The 9,566-nt window shown below is 45.1% G+C and overlaps 1 long non-coding RNA gene across 1 annotated transcript; it reads left to right on the top strand.

The window, feature by feature from the left end:
* Positions 1-6,137: 6,137 nt before the first annotated feature.
* On the top strand, positions 6,138-9,091 carry LOC125488110. The gene is made up of 3 exons (XR_007266218.1): positions 6,138-6,387; positions 8,029-8,153; positions 8,944-9,091. It is a non-coding gene; the product is annotated as an uncharacterized LOC125488110 (long non-coding RNA).
* The last annotated feature ends 475 nt before the right edge of the window (positions 9,092-9,566 follow it).

The raw sequence follows: 9,566 nt of genomic DNA, 5'->3' as shown, positions 1-9,566 counted from the left end.
GGTATTTACAGGGGTTCACAGGGAGTGTGTTGGTATTTACAGGGGTTCAAAGGGAGTGTGTTGGTATATACAGGGGTTCACAGGGAATGTGTCGGTACTTACAGGGGTTCACAGGGAGTGTGTTGGTATTTGCAGGGTGTTCCGCGGAATGTGTCGGCATTTCCAGGGCATCTCGTGTATGTATCAGTATTTACAGGGGGTCATGGGGTGTGTGTCAGTACATACAGGGGATCATGGGTATGTGTCAGTATTTACAGGGGGTCCCACGGAGGGTGTCAGTACATACAGAGGGTCTTGGGGTATGTGTCAATATTTAGAGGGGGTCGGGGGAGAGTGTCGGTATTCAAACAGAGGCCCGTTGAGGGAATTCGTAATTGCAGAGGTTCCCAGGGAATGTGTGAGTATTTATAGGGGGTCCCGGGGAGTGTTTCAGTATTTAAAGGGGGTCCCGGGGAGTCTGTCAGTATTTACAGGGTGTTCCGGGGAATGTGTTAGTATTTACAGGGAGTCCCGGGAAGTGTGTCAGTATTTACAGGGGGTCCCGGGGTGTGTTTCAGGATTTACAGGGGTTCACAGGGAGTGTGTCAGTCTTTGAAGGGGGTCCCGGCAGTATGTCAGTGTTTACAAGTGGTCCGTGGATGTGTCAGTATTTAGAGGGGGTCCCAGGGAAAAAGTCAGTATTTTCTGGTGGTCCCAGGGAGTGTGTCAGTATTTACAGGGGTTCCTGGGGAGTGTGTCAGTATTTGTAGGGGTCCCAGGAAATGTGTCAGTGTTTATGGGGGTTCATATGGTGTGTGTCATTATGTACAGGGGGTCCTTTATTTACAGGGGGTCCCGGGGAGAGTGTCGGTATTTACAGTGTGTCCCGGGGAAAGTATCATTATTTACATGGTGTCATGGCATGTGTGTCAGTATTTACAGGGTGGCCCAGGCAGTATGTGTGAGAGTGTGGGAGGGGAATGGTTAGGAGTGTTGGAGCACATGGAGGGCCTTCTGGACCAATACAAGGCAATGCTGTACCCGTGGCTGGGAGAGCTGAGTACAGAGATAACAAGGTGTCAAGCTGGATGAACACAGCAGGCCAAACAGCATCAGAGGAGCAGGAAAGCTGACGTTTCGGGCCTAGACCCTTCTTCAGAAAATGAATTTCTGAAGATGAAGATGATTTTCTGAAGAAGGGTCCAGGCTCGAAATGTCAGCTTTCCTGCTCCTCTGATGCTGGTTGGCCTACTGTGTTCATACAGCTCTACACCTTGTTATCTCAGTTTCTCCAGCATCTGCAGTTCCTACTATCTCTAGAGCTGAGTACAGGTTTGGTTTCTGCTTTGGGAGGCCTCCTCTTGCACTGTATCAGCTTGAAGAGGTTTCTTTGGGTGCAGTCCTGGGGTGGGGAAGAGGGAGAGGGGGAATCCCTTGTGGGGATGGGTCCAGCACGTTTCAACTGTATTTTTATTGGAGAGTTGGAGATTTAGAGGTGCCCTTATTGGACGTACCAGGATTCTGAAAGGATGAGAATGGGGTGATATTAAGAGGCTGTTTCTACTCGGGGTGGGAGAACACAGCACCAGGGGGCACAGCTTCAGAGAAAGGAGTCTCCTATCAAAGGCAGGGAAGTGGGGAATTCCTTCCCTGGCAGGGTCATTGGTCTGTGGGAATTCCCTTCCCAAGACAGCAGGGAAGACTGGGTCATTGATGGTATTCTTGCATGAATTTGACAGTTTTATTGATAGACCATGGAGTCAGTGGTTATGGGGGCTTTCAGGAAGGTGAAGTTAAGGCTTCAATGAGGTCAGCCATGATCCCATGGAATGGCAGTGCCAGGATGAGGGGTCGAATAGCCTAAACCTTGCTTTCTATTCCCTAAAATCTCATGACCCTCTAAACTCCAGCTGGTTGTTTCACAAACTCCCAACCCAGGGAACGACGTATGGTTTATTTTGTGCAGCCTGTGGTATGATATAACACAGGAAGGTTCAGGCCGCATGCTTCCAGGGAGTTTGAACCTTCTCCCTCAGAGGAGAGTGTCCCAGCAGCACACCTCATGCATTCAGCTTGTGATTCAGGGAAGTGAGCAGTTCAGTAGAAAGCAGAATGATAAGTTCTGTTCATTTTTCAGGTGGGAATTTAATTATTTCTCTACTTTTAAAAAAAAACTGTTTTATCTTGACTTCTCTTGACGTTCCTGCACAATCCCTCAGACTGTACTTTCTTAGGCGCTGTACATTTGCTCTATCTGTGCTGCTGATTTTAAAAAAAAGTCCTTTTCTAGTGACTCCTTCTTGTCTCTCCCCTGTGCATAGACAGACTGATTTTACAAGGCAGGAGCTTTCCTCACAGTCTCTGGTTGGATAATCAGCTGCAGGTTCACAAAGGGCTGGGGAACAATTGTTTCCCATTGCGTCTCTTTAAACAGTCGCTTTGGCAGATCCAGACTCAGCTGCTTCACCAGGGAAGTAACCTCGGTCTCCATCCCAGTTTCTGAACATCCACAAAACCATTTGTGAAATGTCCAACATTCTCCAATTGAGAGGAAGCAGATAAAATCCAATGTGGTAACAATTTTCTCTGAGGCTTGGAGGATGGACAGGTAAGTCAGAGTCGCAGCTGACCAGGGAAACCCCTTGGCATTTCCAGAGCAATGGCTTAGCCACTCAGTTATTGTACTAGAGCTAGGCAGTGCCCAGCAGTTTAACTTCTCCAATCACTGGTGCTGCCCCATGCATTATCCCCTGACAATACCCATTGTGACGGTTTTCTGTAAATTCACAAAATTGAAATGGTGACAGTGACTGTTAGAATAACCTTGCCCTGTCTGATATGAATACCCTGTGACATGATCTGTTGAGAGCATTTACAAATTGCATGCTGCCCGCATTAACAAATTATTCTTTATCATTTGGGTGGTGATTGCTCCAAAGGAGATTATTGAGAACCTGTTTATTTGGACACAGATTTCAGCAAAGAAGGATTGTGAGTCCTGCTTTATGATTTATTCCCCAGAGTTGTTTCAAGGTCAGGCTTATATGTGGAATAAGTCCCATTTTCTGCCCCACCCTCCTCCACCCACTCACCTTCCTTTTAACTTGTGCAAAGCCTGTTAGATTCTGAATATTTCTCCGTTCTGCTGGAACAGAATAGGCCTGAAATGTTACCTTCATTTCTCTCTCAGAAATTGGAATCACTTTAAGACAGAAGTACAAAGATGACATGGTGAGTTTATCTGAGTGTGTGTCTAAAACAGTGAACTGGAAATGCTCCAGCAATCCTGATTGTAAATTATTGCCTGTATTTTTCAGATCAAGAAAGACTGAGCTCAGATTCTGTTATCATTTTCTGAGCCATTTGTTCAATTTTCATTTTGCAGAAGCAGGAACAAGTTTCCAACTCCCGGGAACTGAGTGTTGATTATTGAGTCTGAGGTGAGCAGCTAAAGTGTCTCAGTGTGCTCTATATATTGTAGGCTTTTTCAATCAGGAAGTTTGATGATTGAACTGAAAGTAAATGACACCGTATCAAACTGAATGCAGGATCAGGAAGATCTAGCAATGTTTGTGTATATGTCTTGGGAAATGTTGGGACAAGTTGAAGTCGTTTGTTATGGATCAGATCAAACCCCCTCAAAACAGTTCAAGGAGATTGTCTGAAATCTAATTTTTATCTTATTTAAAGGCAAGTGTAAGGTACTGTGTTCCAGATACGATTTGATTGGTCAAACTACTGGGCTTTAAGCAAAGCACGCTTTATTCTTATACTGCAGTTAAAATACAAACAAAAAAGAAGAATTAGCAAAACAATATGTGATTTAACTGCTAATCAGCAACTGTTCCAATGCAGCAGCATCCCATAAACATACTCTTGGCAAAGACAAATTCAGCAAACCAGATTTCCTTCACTCGTTGTTTGAACAAAACATGAAATATCATTTAGGAAACAGTTCAAAAACAAGGAATTAACAACACAATTGTATAAAATACTGATTACAGCTCATTCTGGGGAGTTTTAAATATATGCTGGTCTATGAGGAAAGATGTTAAGACCCTGATGATGCGACAGAAGACATTGATTAGAATGGTTTCAGGGATTTGAGAAACCAGTTCTTAAGTAATGTCGTGTAAGCCCTTTGAGAATTGATGCATTTTAGTCAGACTTGTTTTCACTCTTATTCACCCCAAGGTAGGGAGGACGATGCACATTGGAAGATGGTTGTGGTTATTAGTGGTCAGTCATCTCACCTCCAGCACATTCCTGCAGGTGCTGCTCAGGATACGTATTTTTAATCAACATGTTCAGAGATGTTATGATGCACCCCTGCAGCACGTGCGACTTGAATACAAGTCTTCTACATCAGAGGTAGAGACACTACCATTGTACCACAAGAGCCCAAGTTACCCCCGGTCATTGTACTAGGCCCAACTATCTTTAGCAACTTTGTTAACGATCTTCCTTTGACAATAAGGTCAGAAATGGGGATGATCACCGATGATAATGCAATATTCAGCTTCGGTCACAACTTCTCAGACACTGAAACAGTCCATATAAAAAGCAACAAGACCTGGGCAATGTTCAGGCTTCTGCTGAACAGTGGCAAGTAACATTTGTGTCGGACAGATGCCAGGCAATGAACATCTCCAATAAGATGGAATCTAACTACTGCCCTTTGATATTTGTTATGGTCACTCAATCCTCTACTGTCAACATCCTAGGATTACTATTAACTAGAAACTGAACTGGACTTGCCATATAAATACAGTGGCAACAAAAATAGGTCAAAAGTTAGGAATACTGAGTCACTTAACTCAACTCCTGACTGCCCAACGCCTGTCCACCATCTACAAGTCACAAATCACGAGTGTAATGGAATACTCCCCACTTGCCTGGATGAGTGCAGCACCAACAACACTCAAGAAGCTTGACACTATCCAGGACAAAGCAGTTTCTTGATTGCCACCACATCTACAAATATCCAAATCCCTCCACCGCCGATGCTCAGTCACAGCAGTGTGTACTATCTACTGCACCTATTGCAGAAATTCACCACAGCTCCAGATCCATGGGAGCACAATCCTCCCTGCAAGTTAACCTCCAAGCCACTCACTATTCTGAATTGGAAACATATCACTGTTCCTTCAGTGCCATTGAGTCAATATCCTGGACTTCCTTCCCCAGCAGCAGTGTAGGTCAACCTATAGCAGATGAACTGCAGCAGTTCAAGGTGGCAGCTCACCAGCACTTCCCTGAGGGCAACTAGGGACGGACAATAAAATACTGGCCCAGCCAGTCACACCCACTTGCCACAAACGTACAATAAGAGATAAAATGTCTGAACATCTCCTGCACTTCCTCTGGTACATGTATGACATTCTCCTGGTTTAGTGCTATTTCTGGATATCGTTTTGTTTCCACTCGTATGAAGACAGAAGGAATTTTTTTTCACGTCATCCTGAAGTGTTGACCAAATCACTGTTGGGCTGGAGTGTCATGTCGGCCAGACCAGGTGAGGATGGCAATGTTCCTCCTTAAAGGACATGAATGAAACTGCTCAGTTGTTCTGCTTCTCAATGATTGTTAGATAGTTCCCATTACTGGGACTAGCTTTTTCCTTCATGGCATTGACAAAATGACATTCAATTGCAGCAGGTGACCTGCACAGATCCAAACCCCTGTCACCAGAGAATAGAGCTGGATCCTTTGTAATTCTGGACCAGTATGTCCACAGATGGTGCCAGACCAGCTGAGCTTCACTTTGTGTTTAATTCAGATCTCCATCATCGCCACTATTTTGATTTTTCTTTGTCTTTGTTTATGCTGATGCCTTTAAATGCTTTACTCTTACAGGACACTTTGTTCCCGAGAAGTGGTAATTGTTTTCTTTCCCTCCATGAATTTACAGGTGCGCTCCCCTAATTCCAGCCGCACCCCGTGACCGCCTCTCGCGGTGCGGGCTTCCACGCGCTCACATTCCAACTCCCGTCCGTTGGCCGTCAACCGCCTCGGAGAGCGTTTGCGCCCGTCAGAACTACAACTCCCATCAGGCGCCGCGGATCGATCGTCGCATCTACGCCATGGCGGCGGCCCATAGTACTCAGGCGCCTGACCACCCAACCCCAAAGGCAGCATGGGTAATGTAGTCCAAACGGGGTACGCTGCAGGAAGTGAGCGGCTCAGGAAAGTTGTGTGGAGAGACAAACAGTTAATGTCCAGAGACAGTAGGAACTGCAGATGCTGGAGAATCCGAAACAACAAGGTGCAGAGCTGGATGAACACAGCAGGCCAAGCAACATCATAGAAGAGTCTGATCTAACTCTTGTTCAGGACTGGAAGACGCTGGAAAATGCCAGTTTTTGTGTTGTCCACCGAGGGGGGAAGGAAGAGCGAGGGGAACAGATGGTGAGAGTGCCCAGAGCCAAAGAATGTCCTTTTTGTTGAATATTTTACCCGGTTCCTGCTGATGGTTCGCGGTGTTCATTTACAGCCAGACATTTCACTCTGTTTCCCCTGTTTATCTCGGTCAGTGCTCCTCTCATACTCAACTCATGGGCCTCTGCTTCTGTTTCTCCATTATTGTTTGTACTTTATGGGGCTCACTTTAAAAGTCCATCATCCCTTTGAATTCCATCTTATCACAATTTCCCGGAGGATCTCTTACTGTGACATTACTCATTTACTCAGCTTCATGATGCAATGTTTGTTCTGAAACAGGTACATCCCAGGTCAGTTGCACAATGTTGTTGTTGTTGTTCCAAGAAACATCGACAAAAACATTCTCCAAACTCCTCTTCGAGATCACTCTTACCAATGTGATTGAACCAGACTATATGAAGATTGAAGTTCCTCTCAGTTATCACCTTGTCTTTTAACAAATTACAATAAGTTCATGTTTAATGCACTGTCTAACGATACAATGCTCTTCGACAAGCTAAAAACTGTTCTTCCACTTCCATTTCCTGGCACACATTCCTTCCAAATTGCTTTCCTCCTGACTGCATTACATAACCTGAGGGTAAATATTTTATCAGTCTTGCTTTTGTTATCTCTAACTGACAGGTTCCTCCCTCCTGCATTCCCATTCTGCCTGTTTCTCAGCAAAACTGACTACTCTGTAATATTTATTGTCCCACCTTATTTTTCGTGCTCACCAAGCCTCTCCGGTGATTACATCAAAGTCATTCACTTCCGTATGTCACATGTCTATCTGCCTTATTGCAGATACTTTGTGCATTCAAATGAAGAAACTATGATTTAGATTTTTATGACTATTTGCTGTCACAAAGTAACTCATTGATGTACAATTTTAGTTAAACTCTGTCTCTTCCTGTTCTTTTTTGATTGACCTCAGCCACATTATCCTTTGTTCACAAGGTTTCAACCTTTCTGAGAGACAGTAAGAACTGCAGATGCTGGAGTCAGAGGTAACACAGTGTGGAGTGGAGGAACACAGCAGGCCACGCAGCATCGGGGGAGCAGGAAAGTTGATATTTCAGGTCAACTGTTCTGAAGAAGCGTCCCAGCTCCACACTGTTATTTCTGTTGACCTTTCTGTTTGTATTTTGAAATATCCTTTCATCTGAACCCTGCTCCTGCCTCACCTCTTTCAGTTTAAACCCTGTGTCTATAATCCAATTCATATGATTGGCCAGGACACTGGTCTCAGCACAGTTCTCCTGGAATCCATCAGAATGAGAGAGATCACTTTTCCTGAGTACTGATAATAGTGTTCCATGATTCAAAACAGCTTCTTCCTACAGTGTTGTTTGATTCCAAATCTTCCTGCTGTCTGGTGATATCGCTCAGTATCTGCATGTGGTATCCCTCACTGTGTGGGTGTAATCGCTGCCTCTGTCTACACTTTCTGTTGCAGCTACTCTGAGATCCTAAGCCAATGGAATTCTCCACTCAAGAGAGAAGAGCAGTGAGATGACATGACATGACATTTTCCAGATCTCTGTGAGACTCAGTACCATTCTATATGTGTAAACCTTACGACATCAGTTTAATTTCTGACTCTGTCTATTTCTGTGTCTCCTGTAGCTACTTAGGGAGCTCCTGACTCAACAGAATTCCAAACTCCTGTCTCATCCATCACCACGCAGAAGACAGTCAACCAGCCAGAAAGATGGGAGAGTATGATCTCAAACCTTCAGTAAATCGTGCAGGTAAGATCACTCCTGTTCGATAAAGCAGAGACGAATTAGAGGGCTCAAAGCTATAGGCCCACAAACATGACATACAGAGAGGATGGAAGTGGGAAGACAAAGGCTCCATTGTCATCCTCTCATGAAAGGCCTGCTTTCACCTCTGAACTTCATGAGGACAGCACAGGCCACAATTGATTGCTGGGATCCTCACACTGTTTTAATGAAGATCAGTTCAACAGTGGTAAAAATAGGCATCTTAGGAGAAGTTGGAATTAAAAACAAAAAGATCACAGCGGGTCAAGGCAGCATCCACAGAGAGAAAGCAAGCTTACGTTTCAAGCCCTCTATAAGAAGAGTGGATTGCACCTGAATTGGAAGGGGACTGCTATACTGGTGGGGAGATTTGCTGGATCTGCTCTGGAGGATTTAAAGTAGTACGGGGGCGGGGTGGGACCCAGGGAGATATTGACGAAAGTGATCAGTATGAGACTGGTACAGCTGGGAAATGGAATAAGTCAAACTGACAGGGCAGGCAGGAACAAAGTGGAGAATGAGGTCGGACTGATGAGTTAAACTGCATTTATTTCAATGCAAGAGGGGCTTTCCAGTTGTTTCAGCGGCGGGAGTTCGGGAGGAAGCGCGAGGGCAGCCTGGGAAGGTAAGCTTCCACCCAGTAAACTAATACCCAAGACACTACACACGTAGTATCTCCCACCCTTCCACCACCTCTAACCTAATAATAAAGACTAAGTGTGGTGAGCAGGTAAGCTGTTTGCATTTTTTTTCTCATTTCTTTGTTATCTTTCAGGGTGGTCATCTCGACGCCAAATCCTCTGGGAGCGGGTCGGAAGGCAAAGCAGGAGTCTGTTTGAGTATATAACGGAGTAAACTTACTGGTGCAGAGAACACTGCGAAACTGAAAAAAAAACTAATTAATTAAAAATAATTAACTAAGTAGAGATGGCAGGCCAGGTGATGTATTGTTGCTGTATGATGTGGGAGCTACTGATCCCTTTGAGGACGGCAGTGACCACATCTGCAGCAAGTGTTGGCTGCTTGAGGAGCTCCGGCTCAAAGTTGATGAGCTGGAATCCGAACTCCAAACACTGTGGCACATCCGGGACGGGGAGAAATACCTGGATGCTGTGTTCCAGGAAGCAGTCACACCTGGTAGATTAACTAATGTTAATTTGATGGACGGGCAGGGTCAGTAGTGTGTGACTGCGAGTGAGGCAGGTAGAGTGACCCTGCAGACAGGAACACAGGAGCCGCAGCCTTTGACATTGTCCCACAGGTATGAGGCACTTGCTCCCTGCGTGGATGAGGAACAGGGCTGCAGGAAGGATGAGTCAACTGACAGTGGCATCATGGTCCAGGAGGCCATTCAAGAGGAGGGAGCAAAAAGACAGATTGTAGTTGTAGCGGATTCCA

The sequence above is a fragment of the Rhincodon typus genome, chromosome 49, assembly GCF_021869965.1.
Source record: "Rhincodon typus isolate 14 chromosome 49, sRhiTyp1.1, whole genome shotgun sequence".
In the NCBI taxonomy this organism is placed as follows: domain Eukaryota; kingdom Metazoa; phylum Chordata; class Chondrichthyes; order Orectolobiformes; family Rhincodontidae; genus Rhincodon; species Rhincodon typus.
This window is presented reverse-complemented; position numbering and strand designations above follow the sequence as displayed.